Here is a 1,415-nt window from a genome sequence, read left to right as displayed (position 1 = left end):
GTCATTTGGTCTCTAGAACCTTCGGTCAAAGTAATATCATCAACCATACTTACTAGCGTTGTCAGTTGCTCTCTATAACCTTCGGTCAAAGTAATATCATCAACCATACTTACTAGCGTTGTCAGTTGCTCTCTATAACCTTCGGTCAAAGTAATATCATCAACCATACTTACTAGCGTTGTCATTTGGTCTCTAGAACCTTCGGTCAAAGTAATATTATCAACCATACTTATTAGCGTTGTCAGTTGCTCTCTAGAACCTTCGGTCAAAGTAATATCATCAACCATACTTAGTAGCGTTATCAGTTGGTCTCTAGGACCTCAGTCAAAGTGATATCATCAACCATACTTATTAATATTGTCAGTTGGTCTCTAGGACCTTAGTCAAAGTAATATCATGGTCTCTACTATACCCGCTTGTTCACATTGAAAGCTTTCTGTATTTACTGCATGCACTCTATCATACCTGCTAGGTCCTACTGAAGTTTCGAAGTATTGAATGAATACACTCGAGATTTCCATCTTGAGTCCTAATTAATACTGTCTACTTAACTTTGACTCCAATCCGTGTGGTGTATTTTTGATGACTTCCGGTTTAAGCTGCATATAATTTCTTCTCAACTGTTGGGGGTCACTTCTAGTAGTGGCTGTGTAAACTCCATCCTGCCTCATCATTCTTAATCATGGCTTCCAGTGGTGACATCGTCATTACTAAGGTTCTCCATATTGAATACATACATTTCACTCCGACTTCTTGCGCTACCCCACATATTTTCAGGTGTTACTGAAGGTTCTCAGTATTAATGACGTACACCCCTTTCTGGTTGTTATTCTGATAAAAGATCTTAGGGCTGATTACATAAACCCACCCACATCAGGTACCTAATGATGACAAAAACGTTGTACATTTGCTGTTATGTTAAACTTATATTAAAGTTTTTCTTCATTACATATTCAAGCAGTCTCCAGCCATTATATATCTATTATTGGTCACAGTACCTTTTTTAATTAATAGCTTTCGTATCAGTTTAAACAAGCCTTGTAACCATAAAAGCCCTGAACATAAATTTCTATTTTTCTTTTAATTAGTGATTACTAACACAGTCCTACATTGCAGTAATAACTAATTAAAAGAACCGAACACAGTCCTACATTGCAGTAATAACCGGTTCTTTTAATTAGTTATTACTGCAATGCAGGTCTGTGTTCGGTTCTTTGAATTAGTTATTGATGCAGTGCAGGACTGTGTTCGGTTCTTTGACAATTAGTTATTACTGCAATGCAGGACTGTGTTCGGTTCTTTTAGTTAGTTATTACTGCAATGCAGGACTGTGTTCGGTTCTTTTAATTAGTTATTACTGCAATGTAGGACTGTGTTCGGTTCTTTTAATTAGTTATTACTGCAATGTAGGACTG

This window comes from Limulus polyphemus, unplaced genomic scaffold (genome assembly GCF_000517525.1).
Source record: "Limulus polyphemus unplaced genomic scaffold, Limulus_polyphemus-2.1.2 Scaffold2133, whole genome shotgun sequence".
NCBI lineage: Eukaryota > Metazoa > Arthropoda > Merostomata > Xiphosura > Limulidae > Limulus > Limulus polyphemus.
This window is presented reverse-complemented; position numbering follows the sequence as displayed.